The 21,896-nt window shown below is 39.9% G+C and overlaps 1 long non-coding RNA gene across 5 annotated transcripts in view; it reads left to right on the top strand.

Moving 5' to 3' along the window:
* Positions 1-21,896, top strand: part of LOC146595890 (uncharacterized) — a 49,158-nt gene that overhangs the window by 25,762 nt on the left and 1,500 nt on the right. For 3 of the 5 annotated variants that reach the window (XR_014895834.1, XR_014895832.1, XR_014895830.1), the window contains 4 exons: positions 4,304-4,395; positions 13,665-13,761; positions 15,128-15,177; positions 18,705-19,865. This is a non-coding gene — a long non-coding RNA (uncharacterized LOC146595890). Of the gene's footprint in view, positions 1-4,303; positions 4,396-13,664; positions 13,762-15,127; positions 15,178-18,704; positions 19,866-21,896 lie in introns of those variants that run through there. The other 2 variants (XR_014895831.1, XR_014895833.1) reach the window with 2 other exon arrangements.

The following is a 21,896-nucleotide window of genomic DNA, read 5'->3' as shown; positions in this document are numbered from 1 at the left end:
CTTGTCCTGTCACACAAGACAACTGAAAAGAGTTTGTCCCCATCCCCTTGACACCCTCCCTTCAGGTACTTATACACATTGATAAGATCCTCCCTCAGTCTTCTCTTCCCCAGGCAGAAGAGGCCCAGCTCTCACAGCCGTTCCTCATAGGGCAGATGCTCCAGCCCTCTGATCATCCTCGGAGCCCTATGCTGGACTCTCTCCAGTAGCTCCACGTCTCTCTTGTCCTGGGGAGCCCAGGACTGGACAGAGGACTCGAGATGAGGCCTCCCCAGGGCTGAGGAGAGSGGCAGGATCACCTCCCTCGACCCACTGGCAACCCTCTTCCCAATGCAGCCCAGGAGACCATTGGCCTTCCTRGCCACAAGGGCACATTGCTGGCTCATGGTCAACTTGTCATCCACCAGCACTCCCAGGTCCTTCTCTGCAGAGCTGCTCTCCAGAAGGTCAGCCCCCACCTTGTACTGGTGCCCAGGGTTATTTCTCCCTAGGTGCAGGACTCTGCACTTGYCCTTGTTGAACTTCAGGAGGTTCCTCTCTGCCCAACTCTCCAGCCTCTCCAGGCCTCTCTGAATGGCAGCACAGCCCTCGGATGTGTCAGCCACTCCTCCCAGCTTGGGATCATCAGCAAACTTGCTGAGGAGGCACTCAGTCCCCTCATCCGGGTCATTGATGAAGAAGTTGGACAGGATGAGACCCAGTCCTGAGCCCTTGGGGGACGCCACTAGCCACAGGCCTCCAACTAGACCCCATGTCACTGATGACGACCCTCTGAGCTCTGCCTTTCAGCCCATTCTCCATCTACCTCACTGTCCACTTGTCTAACACACACTTGCAGAACTTCTCTAGGAGGATGCTAAGGGAGGCAGTGTCAAAAGCCCTGCTGAAGTCAAGGTACACAACGCCCCCTCATCTACGCAGCCAGTCATTCCATCACAGAAGGCTATCAGATTGGTTAAGCAGGATTTCCCCTTGGTGAATCCATGCTGGCTACTCCTGATCACCTTCTTTTCCTCCATATGCCTGGAGATGACATCCAGGATGAGCTGTTCCATCACCTTTCCAGGGATGGAAGTGAGACTGACTGGCCTATAGTTGCCTGGGTCATCCTTCTTGCCCCTCTTGAAGACTGGAATGACACTGGCTTTCTTCCAGTCCTCATTCACCTCTCCAGTTCTCCAGGACCTCTCAAAGATGATGGAGAGCGGCCTGGCAATAACATCCRCCAGCTCCCTCTGTACCCATGGGTGCATCCCATTTGGGCCCATGSATTTGTGGATGTCTAGCCTGCCCAGAAGGTCTSTAATCCTATCCTCCTCAACCGAGGGAAAGTCATGACGTCATTACTGCTATTGAAGTAAATGGTGTCCAAGATGATGACTGAATTYCTAATTTTGCAAGATTTCTATGACACTAACATTCCCCAAATGTCTAACACACCATGAAAATTATGGAGTATATCATTATGTTTGTTAAAAAGGCATCTAGAGTAGAAGACTGGTGGGAGATGATGCTCAGAAAGCCACTTACCGCTTGTCCAGGCAAGGCTAGAGATTTCCTGATCCATTATACCACTTAGTGGTTTCCTTACATTAAGTTGTAAGGTGTTTTCTCTGCAGCTTAAAGGGTTCCACTCAGTTGAGAGAATGGCCTCCAGGCATACCTGGGAAGTGCTTGTAGATTTGCTGCCTGTGTCTGGAATTAATTTGTTCTAGAGTATTGTAAAATAACTTGTGGGCATTCCCATAGGAACTTCAGGTTGAAAATACATGAAGAATTGGGCAGGATCAGAGTCGAACTGATGTATTATTCACATTTGTGATTAWTTTTTTGATGCAGATTACTGAACTGTAGGGTTTTACTATGGAGATTTTCTCTAACAAACAACCTTAGTGTAATATTTAAAGTAGGATGATGCAAAGAGAAAACTACTGCATAACTCACTAGGATGAGGGAAGATTTATTTATCCAGAAAGATTTCGAGTGGACATTTAGTTACTGCCACAGTGGCAGATGAATTAGCATGGGAAACTGTTGTTGATTCTACTTTCARTAGACCTAGTACATTACTAGAAGAGCATGGGCTGGAAAAAATTATAATCTACAAATGGAAAATTGAAATATACTGAAATCTAACCAGGGAGTCGAAGGAACATGTCTCCTGGAATGGCTCCTGTGTTGGCAGAAGTGACTGGGCAGTGATCCCAGAGTGTATTAATCTCCAGTCATGAAGCTAGCACAGGAAGGTCATTTAGTTATTAGGAAAATAAAGCAGGTTTTATAAACTGAAGTCTGGTGATCATGAAGGGGTTACACTCCTACCAGTTTTGTTCAAGACTGTCCACTGGCTAGGGCTAGGGCAGCAGGACTGTCTGGGACAGGGATTGTCCCCTGCTYGGCACAGCACGGTTTGCACCCACACAGCAAGACCCTCATTTGGATATCTTATCCCAAATAAGATATTCATACTGCTTATTGGAAATAGTCCCCAAACTGTGCTGAGATTTATGTCTGAGAGTGTTATCTGGCAAGAGCTACAACTGTGACAAAGAGGGTGTTAACAGTTAAAATAGTTCAGGCAATTATGGTGCACTTCTTTAGCCAGCACATTCTCCCCATTTTGTTTTCTAATATAGACATGTATATAGCAGCTATCTGTGCAAGRTGTCCTACTGCTGTCCTTTGGCCTCCAGGAGTAACCAAGGACACTGTCACTAGAGAGGAAAGTTCGAATCTTAGCAGGTAAAAAAGGAGATAGAATACAAGACTGAGATGCTTCCCACAAAACTGTAGCTATTTATATGTTTGATGTCTATATTTAAATTATTTTCCCTAGGTTCTGTTTATAGATTGAAATAAGTACTTTCACAGGCAAGTCAATTCATTTCAGGTTAGAGGTTTAAGTTAGGTCAGCTGAATAATCCTTTAGAGATGCCTGTTTCTCTCCATTGAGAACACAGAGTGACTTACATATSCAAGTTTTAGATCATAGGATTGCCAGTAAACCCAGATCAGAAGGGACCTCAGGAGATCTCTAGTCCAACCTCCTGCTCACATCTGGGTCAGTTCTGGGATCAGACAAAGGTTGCTCAGGRCTTCATCCAGTCCAATCTTGGAAASATCTGAGGATAGAAACTGAACAGRCTCTCTGGTCAACCTATTCCAAAACATAAGTGTCCTAAAAGTGAAAACATTTTTTTCTTCTTACCAGGTCAGAACTTCTTTTGTTTCAATTTATGTCCTATGTCTATCATCYTCCTGCCATGGAAATCCTGACTCCATCTTCTTGATAACCTCCTTGTAGGCACTAGCAGGCTGCTGTTAGGTCCTCCCCAAACCACCTCTTCTCTAGGCTGAACCAGCCCAGCTCCCTCAGCRTCTCCTCATAGCTCAAGTGCTTCAATCCCAGGTCATTCTTGTGGCCCTTTGCTAAACTCATTCCAGTTTATCAATGTCTTTTTTGTACTGGGTGGTTTAAATTGGACTCAGTATCTAAATGTCATCTAATGAGGGCTGAATAAATGGGAAARTCACTTCCATTGACCTCTTGGTTGTGTTCTTGTTCATACTAGCACTTTTTCAAAGTGCTTTTCACTTCACTTTTTTTCAATTAGCACTTTTCCAAACAATTTTGGACATAGTTCAGGAATTAGAATGGGGACAGGATAACCTCCAATAGGAAATTCAGATGGACCACACTATTTTGCTGGATAAGAGACTTTAATGGTATGACCATGGTGAGACCCTCTTACTTGGTGTWAGGCCAGAGAACAGGCACTGGTGTAGCCCAGGTTACTGGTACAARTGCATTTGATATGATGGCATAGACTGTGTAATGTAGTTTATAAGACCACTTGATTACTGTGGTTGCTCAGAAGTCAGATTTTACTGTAAAGATCGAATCTCAACTTGAATCAGTTCAGCCCAAGGCAGTACAGTTATGGTCTCCATCTAAACAGGATGTATGGCTTTAGAGTAAAATCAATCTCCCTTTCAGCAGACCTCAGAAACTTTTAGACCCTCAGTATGTGCAGTTAAACTACTTCCAGACTTGAGCTTCTAGGTCTGTGCTGTGAGGTGAGGCCTGAACAAGCTTGCAGCAGTACTGCTACCTGCTCTGAAAGTTGCTCTGAGCTTGCCAAGCTGGACACAAGAAAGGCCATCCTTGAAGCGAGGAATGCTGCCTCTCCCCTCCATCCTTTTCTTGGACTCATGAATTAGAGAGAGATTTGAAAAAAGAGATGAGAAAGGGAAAAAAAGTTGTTTTCACTAGATCTATGTTTTCATTTGCTTCATATTTTAGGAGCCATCAGACAAAAGGGCAGGAGATGAAGCTAAAAATCCTTTTCAAAAGGCAGAGAAAAGAAATGAACAACAACAAAAAAATGCCAAAAGGTAATTTTGAAATAAATCCTTAACTTCTAAGCTGGAGAGCCAGACCTTGGATATTGTTAATGAACCATTAGCCCTGCCTTAATCACAACATCTCTTTCTTTTGTTCTCACACCCCACTGCTTTTTCGCAGCCGGAGACACTTGGATTTTCAGAAGTGACAGCGCTCCTCATGAGCATAGTTCATGCTGGTTATAATGGACACATCTGTGCTTACAATGTTTGTTCGTCATATCCACTGTTTGCTTTAAGCAGCACGATGAAGCGTATGTGACTCTGTGTGTGCGTGTGTGTATGTGGGAGCAGCAGTAAGGAAGCAGTGAGAATGCAGAGACTACTTAAAACCCTGCTAAGCTGCTCTGTTTCTCAATACTGTATTTATTGCAACTTACTTTGTAGTCAGATGAATGGAATATTTTTTTAAAGGAATTTTACTCCCAGTTGTTTTTAGTACAACATAAATTTGCTGACTCTTTATTAGACAGTAAGAACTCAGGCAACCCTTGGTGAGACTTGATCTATTGAAATATGTACAGCTTTGCCCTGGAAGTAGGCCTTTAAGCTGAATAACAAAAGCTTATAGACAAAAGTTCTCTTTACGGTCACTGCATTGGATTTCTCTGCACAAGTCTTCTTCCACCACTGCTCCTCAAATCAGTTCCCYGTGGCTGTGTCAGTGCTAGTGAACAAAATAAGGCCAGGGCACAGGCCAGAGTGCTTGCGTGCAATTGCTGTTAAATTGCTAGCGTGGCCTTTGATGTGTTTTTGGCCCAGGTCAAGTAGCAGTCTCTGGACAATGCCTGGCAAGGTCTGGCACCTAGATGTGGCTATGCTGATATGGGGAGAAGACAAGTTTAGCTGTGTGTATGAGAATCATGCCATGTTGTTTGGCAGTGAAGGTTGCATGAGTGCCTCTCTGTAAGGCTCCAGGTATTTCGCAGTGTGAAATTGGGTCTTTACACCACAGCATTCCCACTGATCCTTAGTTACGCTGTGGGTGAAACCTATATTACCCTTCATAAGTCAAATTGCAAAGAAATAAGAATACAGTCCATCCAGGGATTGGCTAAGAAAGCTTGTTTTTTGCTCTCCTTGATTTTTCACTTAAGAAGACACACAAGAATATATTTTTGCTCCTATTTTGCTTAAATAATTTTGTTGTTCTCATACTTTGTCCTGAATTTTCATCTTAGAATGCAAATCTTGTGCTGATCTTTTGTTCGCATTAATCCTATAAATTAGCATGCAAGACGCAAGCTAGTGAAATGTTATGCCTAAAGCACAGGACTTCATTTGCTCTCTTATGCATTTTCCTACCATTTATTCAATCCATTATTATGTCAGCTTTTGTATATTATGTCCTAAAAATCCGTTTAGAACATTTTCGGAATACATATAAATCAAAATGGATATCGTGAAGCTAATGACTGTAAATATCAAACTAATTTCTCTACTGGGTCAGTATTCATGGGTTGATAATAGACTGATTTGAAATAATCAACATTTCAAACACAAACACTTTCTTATGTATTTGCCTTTTATTCCATTGAGCCAAACAAAACTAATATGGAGCAACAATATAAATTAATGTTAAAAGGATTTGTAGTTTACTTTTTTCTTAGTGATGCTGATAGTTGGAAGACCAATGACAAATAAAATTAAAGTTGCATAACTCTCCCATTCTATCCTCTTTTTAATTCTCTCATAGTTTTCTTAATTGATCTCTATTAATTCCCAAAGTTCATATTAATAGTTTCTGTCTGAAAGAGATTTTTGGTGGAAATCTATGCAAAAAAGTTTCAGCAATTCTTGAGAATGAAAAAAACCCCTCTAAAACAAAACAAAACAAAAAAAAAAAAAAACCCAAAACAATCCCACAAAATCATTATTTTTTCCCATAAAAAGTATAACTAAAAAAATCTGTCTTTTATGTCAGCTTTCATTAAAATAGCTTCAGGAGAAGAATGAAGAGCCAAATATTTTCTTAGTATAAATGGGAAAATGTCAGTAGGAAAACTGGGATTTGTGGTCATTTTCATGTGCAGGTCCATCTGGCTTTGGGAAAAGCTTCTTTTGAGGAGAAGTGATTTGGTAAACGTTGGCTGTTTTTGACCAAAATGTGAACCTTTAGAAACTGAGTTCTTTCTGAAGTAGATTTCTCGTGTATAGCTGAGCTGTCATGCAGTGAACAGATGATATATCTGTACAGTGAGTGAGGAACATTTTGGAAATTTGTGTGGGTTAAGAAAAAGTTTTGCCTTCACAAAGTTCATAAGATAAGCAAGACTTTGACACTCATGGCATCCAACTTCACTAAAACTCATCTCTGACAAGATTTATCTGCTGGAGAGACAACACAGCAAAGCACAAGCAATACGAGAGGTTCCTGGATAATCTTCTGAGACAAATGATAGAGGATCTAAAGAGGAGGAGTGTGCTGCTGGACCTTGTACTAACAAGGAAGGGCTGGTTGGAAATGCTAAAGCTGGAGCAGTCCTGGCTGCAATGACCATGAGATGGTGAAGTTCAGGATCCTTTGAGAAGGAAAAAGGGCAAAAAGTGGGATCACAACCCTTGACTTCAGAAGAGCTAACTTTGACATCTTCAATTACTGTATTGGAAGCATCCCATGGGTTAGGGCCCTAGAAGGAAGACAGGTCCAAGGGAGCTGGTTGATATTCAAAATTACTTCCTCCAGGCCCAAGAGGTGCATCCCTATAAGTAAGAAGTCCAGCAAAGGACAGGAGACCTGCGTGAATGAGCAAGGAACTCCTGGCAAAACTCAAACAGAAGTAGTACATAGAATGTGGAAGAGGGGACAGGCCACTTGGGAGGAGTATGCAGGGATGCAATGAGGAAGGCTAAGGATGATTTGGAATTAAATCTGGCAAGGGATGTGAAGGACAACAAGAAGGGCTTCTTCAAATATAGCAGTAGCAAGAGGAAGACTAGTGAAAATGTGAACCCGCTGCTGAATGGGATGGGGGGCTTTGGTGATGAAGGATACAAAGAAGGCAGAGTTACTGAATGCCTTCTTTGCTTTGGTCTTTACTACTAAGACTGGCCCTCAGAAATCCAGGACTCTGGAAATCAGGGAGAAAGGAAGACTTTCCCTTACTAGAGGAGGATTGAGTTAGAGATCACTTAAGCAAACCTGACATCGAGAAGTCCATGGGCCCTAATGGGATGCAGTCATGAGTGCTGAGGGAGCTGGTTGATGTCATTGCTAGGCCGCTCTCCATCATCTTTGAAAAGTCATGGAGAACTGGAGAAATGCCTGAGGACTGAAAGAAAGACGATGTCACTCATCATCAAAAAGGTCAAAAACGAGGATAGAGGGAACTACAGGCCAGTCAGCCTCACTCGATCCCAGGAAAGGTGATGCAACAGCTCATCCTGGCTGCCATCTCTAAGCATGTGAAAGATCAGGATGTGATCAGGAATAGTCAACACGGATTCATCAAGAGAAAATCATGTTTAATCAATCTGACAGCCTTCTAAGATGGCATGATTGGCTCAGGAGACAAGGGAAGAGCAGTGGATGTTATCTGTCTTGATCTCAGTAAAGCTAGTGCAGGTTAGATAAGTGGACAATGAGGTGGATTGAGAACTAGCTGAATAGTAGAGCTCAGAGCGTTGTGATCAGTGGTGTAAAATCTAATTGGAGGCAAGTGGCTAGCACTGTACCCCAGCAGTCAATACTGAGTTGAATTCTGTTCAACTTATTCATCAACAACCTAGATGAAGGGACAGAGTACCTCCTCAGCAAATTTGCTGAGAATGCCAAACTGGGAGGAGTGGCTGATACACCAAAAGACTGTGCTGCCGTTCAGAGGAACCTTGTCAGGCTGGAAAGATGGGCAGAGAGGAACCTCATGAAGTTCAACAGAGGGAAGTGCCAAGTCCTGCACCTGGGGAAGAATAACTCCATGCACCAGTACAGGCGAGGAGCTGATCTGTTGTTAAGCAGCTCTGCAGAGAAGGACCTGCGAGTCCCAGTGGATAAGTTAGCACTGAGCCAGCACTGTGTCCTTGTGGCCAAGAAGGCCAATGGTCTCCCAGGGTGCATTAGGAAGAGTGTTGCCAGCAGGTCAAGGGAGGTGATCCTGCCCCTCTCCTCAGCCCTGGGGAGGCCTCATCTCGAGTACTGTGTCCAGKTCTGGGCTCCCCAGGAGAAGAGAGACACGGAACTACTGAAGAGAGTGCAGCGTARGGCTAGGAAGGTGATTAGGGGACTGGAGTATTTCTCTTATGAGGAAAGGCTGCAAGCACTGGACCTGCTTAGCTTGGAGAAGAGAAGACTGGAGGGCATCTTATTAGTATATATAAGTATCTGAAGAGAGGATGTAGAGGATGGGGCCAGACTCTTCTCATTGGTGTCCAATGGACAAGAGGCAATGGGTACAAATTGACACACAGGAAGCTCCACCTGAATATGAGGACAAATTTCCCTACTGTGAATGTGACAGAGCACTGGAACAGGTTCTCAGAGAGGCTGTGGAATCTCCATTTTTGGACAYAATCAAAACCCATCTGGAGGCGTTCCTGTGCAGCGTGCTCTAGGTGACTCTGCTCGAAAAGGGTGGTTGGACTAGACGATCTCCAGAGGTCCCTTCCAACCTCAAACATTCTATGATTCTGTGTTTTCTTTTTATAAGTAATTGATATAAATTATTTATATTTTGCTTTGGTATCTATCTTAATCCAAAATGCTACTTTTGACCTAAGATCTGAAATCTTAGCTTTCTTTTGGCTGACAGTTCATTATTTAAGGTTATAATGCATTTTATTCTTCCACCACCCAAAGAATTTTCCACTTCTGCTACCTTTTTTTTTTTTTTTTTTTTTTTTTTTTTTTTTTTTTTTTTGCTTTATTCAACATCTGCACATTTATTGACATCTGTGTTGGATTTGACTGAACATATAATTGCACATATAATGTAAATAGGCAGATCCCCCTTTTGAAAGGAATGTAACCAAGCAAGCCTAATGGTTTGATCTTGCCCCAGATATACTGTTAGCATCACTTATCCTAGAAAAACTGTTCCTCTTTTTGTGCTTAAATCAATGGCTGAAATTGTAGTGAATGTAAGAAGGAAAAGGGAGGAGCTAATCCTTAATGTAGATTATAGGTTTTACAAATCGCCTGTCAGTAAAAGACTAGCACTCTAATAATGAGAAAATTTGTGTTGAAGCATAGCTGAAGCAGGGCCTTGGAGAAACTGTCATGCATTCTGACCATCAAAATTATTGAGGATGAAATCCTTTAGCCTTGACTTTAACCATTCAGGAGTTAGCTAACTTGTTTAAATTGGTTGCTGAGGTTCATCCTGTAGTCAGTGGAGAAGGACAAGTCCTTCTGGATGGTGATGTATCCTGCCTCTTAGATGGTGATTATGAGATGGGACAAACTGTGCTCTGGAGGTGCTTTTCTCATTTCAGCAGGTTTGGAGATATTCTTGTCAACTGTTCACACCTACCTCTCATACMACTAAAGGCAAGTGAGACAAATTGAGGACCAATTTCACTGTCACCAACACTATTCAGATACAACCTACCAAATATGTTGCTCAGATCCAGTAGTTTATTAAATGATCCTTTTTAATGACCACGAAAGCAGGGCTACGTTATGCCTCTTACCGGAAGTGTTCCTGGAGTGGGAGAGGTGACATGAGGAGAAGCTAGGTACTCTTCACCATCCTAGGAGCAGGTTCTATCTATACTGAGTCTCAGGGAAACTTTCTTCTTGTTTCTGCCTCATTCCAAGTGGAACCTGCTCTTGAAGTCAGAGATGTCCTGCTAGTGCTGTTTATTGTACAGCTAAAAATAACCAGGCTGGCACAGCCTTGCTCCATGCTACTCCTAGGTGGGAGTGAGAGCCATCACCTTTATTATAAACACCTTAAACACCTTTATTATAAAAGAAAAGTCACTTCGTGATATTTTACAACTTCTGAACTCTTATCATTTAAAAACCTGTTTTGGTCTTTGTCACAGATTCACTCCCTCATTCAGTGCTTGATCAGTTCAGAACTATGATTGGCTTCTAACCCTGAGGTTACTATTTTCAGCTGGTATGAATGTGCATTGCTCTCCAGCCCAGCACAGGATCTGCCTCTCACATAGATTTTTTAAGTTGTGATTCTTCAGACTTAATTTATTTCCGCTTTCTTTTAAAAGTTATATATGAAAACATAAAGTTATATATGAAAATACAGAATTCTGAATTAATAAACATACACACAAAATGAAGGTGTGAAAAAGAAACCATTTCATGTCTCTGAAACCAGTGACCACAATATGTTACACAAGACCACCCCATAACAAGAAAGAAATTAGAAATGTTGAGGGCTGTTGAACACTAAATTTTCACAGAAGATCAGCACAAAGCTATTTAGCACAGATGTTTCTGTAATTGTGATACACTGGGAAAATTCTCAGTATTCAAACTTCAATGGCTCCCAGACTCACACTTCCACCTGCGTGTTGTGGTGGTCTACTCTTAATACGCTACTCTGTAATGTGAAACATGTGGCAACATGTGTCTGGCTCAAAAACTTGTTAAAACCCCTTTCCTCCCTGTAGTGGTGTTCTCACATCTTTGGACTTGTTTCCTCATTTCTATTTTTGTTTAAAGGATTTACAAAACGGGCAAAAATAAAGACACCAGGAAGCTTGTGGGACTAGATATGTATGAGGAAGCTAAGTTCAGGTATTTCCAATTTGGGAGCGATCAAAAGCTGTTAGCTGCTCTGAGCAGTGCGTGTTGTGGCCTTTGAAAAATGAACATGTTGGTGCTTGTTACAGTTGGTTGACCTACTTGTAGGAAAAAAATGTTGAATACATTGATTCTTTTTTTTCCTGTAAAGATGCTACTTTTAAAAGAAGTTTCTCCTTATTGAAAATTGTTTCATGACAGTACTTTTCAGCTTATTCACTTTTCTCATGAAAAATTTATTTTGAACACCATTATTATAATGCCAGCTAGCTTTCATATGATACTTTGCCTAAGTAAATCTCTGTGTATTTTCCCAACAACACTCATTATTTGTTTGCGGTCAAAGATTTGCTACCAAACTCATGATTGTGTCTGTTTGCATGTGCGTGTGTGTGTGTGAGAATAGATGATTCCCAGCCTTGTAAAGCAGGAAAATATGAACAGATATTTTACTAACACTTTTTATAAATATATAGTAGCCCAAGGGTTCCTGAAATATGCCCATACCTTTTATTAAAAAAGAGAAGTTTGTAAAAATATTGGTAGTTAACAAAAARGGCATACTTTACATGAATTCAACTAATGTTCTACTGAAAAAAATGAATAAAATACTTCTTTTGCCTCCAAGTCCTGGTTAAAGAAATACAAGGAGGTTGTATATTACTTAGGTATATATGTATAATCTCACATACTCCTGGCTATTGTGTTCAAGTACCTCAAAATTCATAATATTCACAGCTAGAGCTTCTTGGAAAATTTCCCACAGAATATTTTTCCTCTGGAAAATAGCTGATTCACTGAAATCATCATATTTTACAGAAGGACATTGCTTTTAGTGAAATTATTTTTAAAAGAAAAATAAACAATGATTTTAATAAATACAAGCTATGCATTTTACTATTTTACAAATAAAACAATTTATTTTTTAAAATGCCACTTATTTTAAATATATTTTGTATTATAGAATTTTCTTTATTATTCTTTGAAAGATAAATCTAATTGCTTTAGAATATAATTTCCTAGATAATTTAATTTCATATAAATGTATTTATTTATTTGTTTGTTTATTTTTAATTTGTGAAAAAGTAGATCTATTTCCTGGCCAGCTTTATTTAGAATGTCCAGGTTATTGACACTTGAGGAATGGTGAAGTTAGATAGGGATGTAAGCAGTTTTTCTACTGTTCTTAAAATAGCAAAGCTGTTCATTACTAAAATTATCTTAGTTTTACCATAAAAAAGCTCTTATAGAAAGTATATATATATACTTATAATACAGTATAAGTATTTTTTACAGGTTAAACTTTGCCCAACTTAGAGGCAGGCAGCTTTATTGCCTTAATACAGCTTGGTTTGAGTCTATGTATCTGTTAGAAGTTGAGTGTCACCTGTGTGGTCAACTTGTGTCATCTAGAAAAGCCTTTGAGCAGACAAAGTTTAAAATGGTGGTTAGTAGTAGTAAAATAATACTACGGTATAGATGGAAACTGTACCATGTCAGTTCCTTAGAAATAAAGCTGCCCATCTGGATGCTTCCTCCCAGTGAAAATGTCTATGCTTTTGGCAGCCCTCCTGGTCCTCACCAACCTTGGCCTAATGCCTTGCCACAGGACCACCAAACAACAGGTTGATCACTCTGAATGTGKGAGTTTCTCAAAGGTTACACAAATAACCTTTAGTCCTTAAAACTAATTATAGAAAAAGTCTTTTTTTTTTWWWWAAAAAARGTAATTCACTTACAGTTTGAGAACAGAAAAGTCTCCAAATACACTGAATTAACTTCTCTTAATAAATAATTTGTTTACTTCTCACTAGCAGACCTTGTAGATAACAAAACACATGGAGATAGAAACACCCTCTATTTCTAGGTATGAAAATTATTATTTTTTCCACATTCAAATTAGAGTTGTCTCATATTAGCTTTGCAGAATAAAGTGTATTGCTTCTACAAATGCTGTTCTACTTGCATTATTTGTAGTGTTGATGTATCTGAGTCATGGCTTAAGGAAAGGCCTTGCTTGTGCGATGAAATGGAACAAAATGCTCTTTAGCTCAAGAAGATGAAGATTAAAGCYGGTTAAATTAGAAATAATATATATGACAATTTTCTAGAAGAATACCCTTTTTACTGAAGCTCAGTTGTTAATTGTTCAGCATGCCAGAGCTTTTACTAYCTTTCCAAGTTTACAGACAGAAGACGACCTGTAATTTTTTTATAAAGACAGAATCTCTTTTTATCAGAATGCAAGCTTTCTAGAAATAGTGATCTGAAATATTTTAAATCAGAAGAAAAAAGAAAGTTCTATTTTTTCATTGAAATTATCTGTTTTGACATATAACCCCCCCCACACAGTAAAATTTAAAATATTCCAGTAAGAATTTTACTTTTGGTGATTGTAAATGCTTATCTTTCAGAAAACMTGAAAATGCACCTAAAATTTTGATAATTGAAAAAGTTACTACTGCATTTTTCGACAAATTGTATGTCTTTGAATAAAAAGAAATTCAGAAGATCTTATTCCTTTTTATTRTTTTATTTTTTTGCTTCCTTTTAGTAATACAAAATGTAAGATTGGTGTAAGAGCTATCCGAAGAATTCTCTTGCATTGTGGACCTATCCGGCATCCACATACCTGAATTTAAAGGATTCTGGTAAGTGGTCAGATGCAAAGCCTGTGTCACTCTAGACATAGTAACGGGGGACCATCAAAGTGGTTCAAATTTTCTGGAATGGCCACCTGTTGATAAAAAATGACTATGGTAGTATAAAATGTTACCTTCCTATAGCWGGTATTTCTGCTCTGCTGGAAATTTACTTCAATGCAAAATTACCCAGTGTAGTTTAAACATTTTCCAGTGTCCATTCTAAGTGCTTTAATTACCTATGCAAGAAGATGCTGCTTGTTTATGCCAAGAACTGAAGAGGTCCAGTATCAGCATCACAGGGGGCAAGTACCAGGATAATGCATCTTTGCCCTGTTTCCTGTAGTGTTGCACTCCAGGATGCATCACATTTGCTTGGGTTTATATATTCTCTTTTGCTGGAAGAGGAGATATATTATTCAATCTAAGTTTGTAAAAATTACGGTTTTAGCAATTAGTAAACCAATAAGTTTTTAGTTATTTTTTCTCTGTCCTTCACTACATGGCATGGAGAATTAATGTAACATGATGAATGAGCCTTAAACTCAAGGCTTAATTCATTTTTGCTTCATGCCTTACAGACAAAAGCTGATATAAAATTTATATTTCTACCTGACTTTTAATAAGTTTATTTCCTATTTAGAGGACATAATACTTATCAAGGTATTAATAAGTCCTATTCAAAATGCCAAATAGACTCTCTAATTTCTGTGAAATGGTATTTCTTACAAGAAGCAATGGGTCTATTGCAGCACTCAAGTGCTTAGGCTAGAATTCATATGCTTTGACTTTGAAATTCAGATTCTCTGTGATGTCTTTAAAGCTCTTGGGAGCTTGAATAAACAGTTTGGAAGAAAATACTTTGCTTTAATGATGTTTGTGTTTTCTTTGTAAACTGCAGTGGAACCCATGGAAGACATTTGTGGTTCCGGTGTTCTCATCTATAGCTGAGGCAGAATAGGCCTCAGTGCTAACTGATGCTTTCATTTACAAATTGGAAATTTGGAAATTCATAAAAAACRTGAAAGGTCCCTCCTTCCTTCACCCTACAGTGTAATAGGCTTGGTAATGGAGGCTGTTTGCTGAAGTGACATGTCTGGGGAAATACAAAAGCTGCAGCAAACTTTTTCCTGGAGATGAGCTGAAGTAGCCTGGCCACTCAGCCTCTGAGGAAAAAGCGTGATAGAAATGTGATACATTAGGACTGGGGGAAAATAACATTGAAATCTTTCTCCCAGGAGAACTTTTATATCAGTTTATTTGCAGCTGAAAAAAAGGAGGAGGAAGCAGAACTGGGTAGACATCTGGGTTAACAGTAGGTAAACACTTGCAGCCCAGGGACATGTGCGAAAATAACAATATTTTTCATTTGTAGAGTCCTCATTTAGGGAGCCAAGCCTTTCAAACAAGTGTGATCCCTGCAGAGTGAGTTCATTTCATAGCATAAACTCTTATATCTSCATATCAAATACCTTCCTCATTGTTCATATATGTCACTTTCCTGCTTTCCTGTCTACTTTTCTGAGCTATTTGGAGATATTTTTAATGATGATTGACAGGCGTTGTGGATTGAATGTGGATGGCACCATTTGTGGAGCCAGATCAAGAAAAATACAAAACCATTTCAACTACAGGTTTTGAAGCCAGTCTTTCAGAAATACCAAACTGGGGCCAAACCCCTTGGCTTAATGCTGTCTCTGCTTACTACAACTCCTGCAGCTTTGACTACATTTTGAGTCTCTCCTTCAGCCCTTGTAAAAGCACCAGTCACCTTAGACCTGACCTGCAGCAGCTCTTCCTGCTGCCAACTTGCAGTAAAATTTATTGCTCTATTTTATCAGATGACATGAAACAATGCCAGCAATTTCTCCAGTGCTATCTATATGTGATCAAACAGTAATGAAGTTACCCACACACTGAGCAAAGATATGCTGGTTTCTCTTGAATATTTTTGACCTATAAAGTCTACTAGAAGCATACTTGTTTGACAAGGAGCAAATAACAGATCTTTAATCCGGAAGCTTGTCAAAAAGAATGCTTGACAAGCCAGCCTTCAAAAATGCTGGGAAAAAGAATCTTATTTTATACTGCAGAACTCCGGAGTATCGTTTGATTCAGAGGTCAGCTCCCTAAAGTTATTTACTGTTCAGAAGGTGTTTTTAATCAATTTGAAAAAAATATGGCTTCTCTCCAACTATGCCTCCCTTCTCCACAAGCACCAGTAGTCAGGATTAAAGAAGTTTAAACAACAACAAACCAAGCTTTGTGTTTTTGTCTAGTGTCAACTTGCACTGCTGTTACAAAAGGAAAGATCATTTTTCTTTCATTATAGTGCACTTAAAAATAGAAAGAAAATATATTTTACAATATTTAGAGATATCCCAAAGAAATCTCAAAGTCCTCTGTTTCACAATGCTCTTTATACCTAAAATTTCTGGTCACTCATTCCTTAAACTGAAGAGCATGTCAACATTTGCAGTGGAGTGTGGTGCATATACGCCTGTGCTTGTGGAAATGGAAGTCAGTAAAGTCTCTCTGTGCGACGCAGCATCCTGCTGGTATATTGACAGGAATCCAAAAGGAGGACAGCCATGTTCATGCCTTGCTGTGACCAAGCCTCTTTGAAGTTCTCTGAGAGCTTTTTCTCTCAGTGTAGCTCTGTATAAATGCAGGGATCTGCTCTGAAAAACAGCAGGACTGTCACTGTGTTGCACTCCCCACATTCCCACCAAAGTGTACAGAGCCCAGGGATGCCTCTGTATCTRCAATAAGCCATCATCTAGTCTACTTTTATGGTTGTTATTACTGCAGTTTCTTAAAACCTTTTTTGCTGTATTTATAATAACCTGAATTCCTCACAGGTAAGGAATGCTGTTAGCCCTTGTTARAAGTGAGGAATTTAGGGACAGAAAAATTAAGTGACTTGCCCATGATCACAGATGCAGTCACTTATGTAACCTGAAAMATCTATCTTAAACACTCCTATTTCCTTCCAGTGACATATAGAACATCAGGTCCTAAATATTTTRGATAATATGCCAGTCCACATTAGACTCTGCAACTACCTTGTCCCCATTTTCAGTTCAGCATTTCCTGTCTCTCCTACCTGCCAGGGAATAAAGGTGTGTCAGTTTACAGAGCAAATCCCATACTTGTTCAAAACATGGGTAAATCTTGCATTGCTCTCCTGCAGTCCTTGGCAGGAGTTCCATCTAGTATTTTGAAAATATCTTACTAGRTTACACAGACTTAGTGCATACTAGTCAACCGTTGAACAAAACTTYATGTCTTTCATACTCTTTTCATATCCATTGTTAAATTACTATATTCACCATACAATATATGTTTCTGATGATGAAAAACATTCTAAAAAGAAAATATGAAAGATTARTAGGGGTTTCAGACCTGCTTCTCAAAGTCAATGGGAGTTTTTGTGTGTAGAGAAAAACTCCAGCATCGCTCAGGTCAATGGGAATTTTGCCTTTGGCTTCAGTGGAGCCAGGGTTTCACCAACAGACTTTCTATGCATTGTGTTCTCATTTTCCACAAGGGTGCATTGCCTATTTTTAATTTAGTGGTATAAAGTATGCTCCAAAGCTAACTGGAAATCAGAGTGCAGTGATTTAGATGTATTACTCTTCATTTTCGTAACTTGTTCTTCTATGTTTATTTTTGACCAAGTCCTCTTTTCCTTTCTTCCCTTTTTCTTTTCCACAGTGGCTTTTGCCACTTCTATAAAGTTTTATAAATTTACCTTCTTTCAGTAAAATATTTGGAAATAGCCATACTTTTATAATTAAAGTTTTACTCGCTTCTTCCCCACAAACATGTTGGCAGCTAAGTAAAAGCTAAACTATCAAGGGATATTTATTTAATTGTGATTTTCTGTAGTTATTTAAGAGGAGCATTGCATTAGAGTTGTTTAAATCTATCTTCATGGAAAAGAATATGGTCTGTAGATAGACTTACATCAAAGTTGTATAGCCCATAATATTAGACTAACAGAGCAGCATTTTTGTTCAGTTTTAATATTTTGGGGATTTTTTTATGAGAAAGATGTGGACATATGCATGGAAACAATCCCAACATCATTCTTAATATTTTACTGGGAGAAAGTCAGACCTTCTGAGTAAAGCAACTGAATGGAATATCTCTTTTTATGAAGATTATGCCTTTAATATTGCACAAGCTTTATTTTTCCCTCTTCAACTCTTTGACATTCTGCAATACGCTATGGGCAAAAATGTCTTTATAAACAGAATGGATAGGACTAGAATTCAGTTCATGCTCAACCAAGGCAGAAAGTGGTAGCAAATACCCTCTCTTGCAAGCGTTATTCATACCTATTAGCTGTCTGTATGGAGAAAGAGCACGCTCTGTAGTGTTAGCCCTGATCTGTGTAGGTGGGATCGTTCAGAGCTTTGGATCTGTTCCTCACACTGCACCAGCCATGAGCTGGCACACAGGAGTGGAAACAACTTGTGCCAGGAGCAGGACTAGTGCAGATTAGTGCAGGGGGATCAGCGACTGCATTACAACTGAGTCACAGTCTAGCAGTTTGCCCCCGGGGCAATGTAACTATATTCCATGCTTGCGGCAAAGCCAGAGCTGATGGCTAAATTAGTTGATGTTGTTCACTGCAGGTTTTCAGGAGGTGCCACATAACTTACTCTCCCGTTGGCCAACWTGACAAGAAAAAAGAGGGAATTTGCTATTTGCAGATTAGGTAGTTGAAGTTCTTTGTTATCGGCTGCTGTGCAAAACTGCTGGTTGTGGACTCAGAAACCTCCACTGCTGCAATATGGAAATGATTCTAGCTTAATGTAAAAAAGAAAGGTGATTTTTCTTGCATTATTAAAGCTTTGTTGAAGAGCTCCTACAAAAAAGAGGTTGACGAAAGAGGTGGGGAGATCAGAGGAATTTTAATGTTTTTTTGTCCTGACTTTTTATAGGAACTGTGCTGTTAATGGCTTTGCAAATGCTTGTTTGCCTCCATGTGAGGGAAGATGGATGTGTGAAGAGTCACCCAAGTTCCAGGGAGAAATTGAGCAAGATGGATTAGTCCCACCTCAGCCTGACACCTGGGGCACATCCTTATCTAAGGGGGTAAATGGATCAGAATGTTACTGCCCGTTTATTTATTCTCCTTCTGTTTGGAGACTTTCCCTGATTAATTACTCTCTAGTAATTGCTGCTGTTAACTAATGTCAAATCTAATTAACCTGGAGTCCCTTCATCCAGTACCTCTACCATCCCTTTGCAAAGACGAGAAGGTCATCAGCTAGGAGGTTCTGAGGATGGCCACACTTTACCCATTCGTTTATTTGCTTTGGGCCTTGTTTGCTATTCCTGCTGCAATGCCTGGCGACAGCTTTCTAGAATTCCCATCAAGTCTAATTGGCCTGCTGAAGCAGCAGTGAACACAAGATTTAAGAAATGTTTTCTTTAAAAACTTCTGGTCCTACAGACACTTTGAGATCAAGTTTCACTCTGCTGAAATCACACACGATTCCCTGTGATTTTCMTGAGAAATACTGTAAGAAAGTATTAAAAGAGAAACATGTCTCAGTGGTTTGGAGTGACTGATGGCCAGGGGGGTTGAAGAGTGGGTGGTGGTAACATAGCAAGGCATCTACAGAATCTTTAGAGGTTGCCAAAATTAACACATACAAGGTATTCAGTATCAAAGTTTTCAATATTTGGCTCCATAAACACAATACCGGTTGCAAAAACAAAGCTAAGGATTTCATGCTGATTACTTAAATAAAAATTGTTTAATTATGAACATTTGGGAAATGAAGTTATGAAGAACTGACCAATATTGCTACGGCTTCCTAGTGTTCATACCAGACTGTGAACACTGTGCCAGCATCTTACTGCTTAGCATAYTGTAGATTCAGCTATGGTAAACAGTTCCAAGGCTTAACATGGTTCAGGCAGATAGTTCAATGCAGAAGGAGGTCTAGCTCATCATTAAGGCTTGTTGCTTTTAACTTCAATCAGTTGTGGACAATATAGTTCAATAAAAGTTGCCAGCATCATCTGTAGAGGAGCTGATCAAGCAGGTTAAGTTCCTGTCTTCTTAACTTGATTTTGTCTGCTTTTCAGGCATTTCCATACAATAAAATAAGAAGATTCATTTTAGAAATAGRAATAAATTGTATTAGTATACAAGAAATTTTGGATGACACTTTATACTGGTCACAAAGATCAGGTATGTCCTCCCGATTCTAGACAAGAGCTCTGTTTTTTTATTAATATTTTATCATTGATAGGATAAGGACATTTTGGATTGAGTTGTCCAGCATATCTAGCATCTCTGAACAATTCCCAAGCACACTGTGGGAGTTAGCAAGTACCAGGCTTCATTCCTAGTAAGTGGTTCGGCCACAGCCAACTGCTTTAAAAGTTAACAGACTTCCATAATATGGAAATAAGTTTTTCTATTACCCTCAGCCTCATRGCTAAAGAGTCTGCTATCTTAGATTTGTCACTTTGCATTCCTTCTTCCTCTTCTCAGATTACATTACCAGTCATTTAAGAATATATCAGTTATTTTTCATARAATCATAGAATCAGTAAGGTTGGAAGGGGCCTCTGGAGATCATCTAGTCCAACCTCCCCRCTCAKCAGGATCACCTAGAGCATGGGAGACAGGGTTGCATCCAGGCGGGYCTTGAAGATCTCCAGAGAAGGAGACTCCACCACCTCTCTGGGMAACCTGKKCCAGTGCTCCGTCACTCTCACAGRGAAGAAATTCCCCYTCACAGTCGGGCRGAACTTCTTGTGCTTCAATTTCTGCCCATTGCCTCTTGTCCTGTTGTGTGGGACAACTGAAAAGAGTTTGTCCCTGTCCCCTTGACACCCTCCCTTCAGGTACTTGTACACATTGATAAGATCYCCCCTCAGTCTTCTCTTCCCCAGGCWGAAGAGGCCCAGCTCTGGCAGCTGTTCCTCATAGGGCAGATGCTCCAGCCCTCTGATCATCCTCTGGGCTTTCTCCAGCAGCTYCATGTCTCTCTTGTCCTGGGGAGCCCAGAACTGGAAACAGTAAATATATACACGTATACTRTTATAAATTTCAACCAATCATATTCAATTTTGYTATTGTAATGAAAAACACAAATGCAAACATTCATTGTTTCATTTATATGATCTCAAGGTTTTAAAATATTAAATTTATTGAAAAAAGTAGTCTATTGTATAACATTGTTCTATCATTCACTTATCTTCCCTCTGGAGAAAACCGAATTCACAGCTGCTAACCTGTGGAAAATCACAGAATTCCTTCAGTTTTCATGTCCACCTAGGAATCGTGTCAAAATACTTATATTACAGCACTAAAATTCTCTCTTTCTCTCTCCCCCCCGCCCCCGTTCTGTAGTAGAAAAGAAACCATGCTAGAAGAAGAAATATGGGAGAAGGTTTAGCTAGGTATCATCTTAATCTCAACTTTTGGAGCTCTGAAACTGTCTCTGTAACAATTAAAGAGTAACTGGAATCATTCCCAGGCAATGAAACTCAACCCTGTACTGTTAAATTGTTAGCATCATCCCTGGCCTTGTTTGACCCTCTCCAACTAGCATCCAAGCATTCCCAGACAATATACAGGAGTTTGTATGGGTGGGGACCATTCGCAGGAAGTAGTCTGGATAGAGTTGCTGTTGAAGTCCAGGACCTTAACTGGCCAAACTGTGTTGCTTGACTAGCATGCAGGGCTTKGCATTGTTTAGTTTACTAGTAYAGATGTTAGCTGAAATGTTCAAGATCTTTYTGCATATAGGATCRCAGAATCAGAGAWTGGTTGAGGTTGGAAGGGACCTCTGGAGATCATCTAGTCCAACCTCCCTGCTCAAGCACGGTCACCTAGAGCATGTTGCCCAGGATTGTTTCCAGGCAGGTTTTGGATATCTCCAGAGAAGGAGACTCTACAACCTCACTGGGCAACCTGTKSCAGTGCCCTTGTCACCCTCACAGCAGGGAATTTTTTCTTCATATTCAGGTGGAGCTTCCTATGTGTCAGTTTGTTTCCGTTGCTTATTGTCCTGCCACTTGGCACCACTGAAAATAGTCCGACCCTACCCTCTTGACACCCTCCCTTATGGTATTTGTGGACATTGGTAAGATGCCCTCTCAGTCTTCTC

This window comes from Rhea americana, unplaced genomic scaffold, assembly GCF_003343005.1.
Source record: "Rhea americana isolate MKP2758 unplaced genomic scaffold, rheAme1 scaffold_211, whole genome shotgun sequence".
NCBI classification, from domain to species: Eukaryota; Metazoa; Chordata; class Aves; order Rheiformes; family Rheidae; genus Rhea; species Rhea americana.
This window is presented reverse-complemented; position numbering and strand designations above follow the sequence as displayed.